A 787-nucleotide genomic window follows, 5' to 3' on the forward strand; every position below is an offset into this window, starting at 1 on the left:
ATAAATGCAACATTATAATTCATGTATGAAACGTTGTGTAAAGTCCACTGTTTTACTCAGCCGTATGATAGATAGGTATTTATATACTTGCATTGATAATAAAATCTGTGCAAGAAATACGAATAGAAAAAGCATAAAAAAATTGAAACATATAAATTTTATTTGTTCAATAACATTGTGTTGGCAACGCGGGCATCGACATGAATCAAACTTATCTGTTCTATGTCATGCAAATTCCCCTAAGCTTCTATGCATATACACTTATCGTTACTACAAGTACAAACTACATAATTGTATTTACGTAAATACAATGAGTCTATAATATCGGTATAATTCCGATTGTTTTTTCAATTCTTTATAAAGTCACAAACATAGGGTGAAGGTTAATATAATTTTTTATATTACATATAGATATATTTCTATACTACAACTGTATTTAATATTTATAAAAATATGTAATTTTCATTGCAAGAACTCAAACAGGTTGTTGCTACACGAAGATCCGCCTTAATCATGACGTCATCCTGTCAGCCATTCGAACAGATAGTTTTCAATTTCTTTTAATTAATGAATACAAAAAATAATTATTTATTATTCGCGGTGTGAGTACAGTAATCATACGAAGTGGAAAAACGCGAACATGTAGGTACATTATACATATTTAAATTTATATAGAAATTCATATTTATCTGTCCACATTAGTACAAAATTGGCGCGAAGCATCTAAAACGCGGTTAGAATAATCATACAGAATGGTGAATAAAAGCATATTAGTTCTGATTCATTT

The sequence above is a fragment of the Habropoda laboriosa genome, unplaced genomic scaffold, assembly GCF_001263275.1.
Source record: "Habropoda laboriosa isolate 0110345459 unplaced genomic scaffold, ASM126327v1 scaffold57, whole genome shotgun sequence".
NCBI classification, from domain to species: domain Eukaryota; kingdom Metazoa; phylum Arthropoda; class Insecta; order Hymenoptera; family Apidae; genus Habropoda; species Habropoda laboriosa.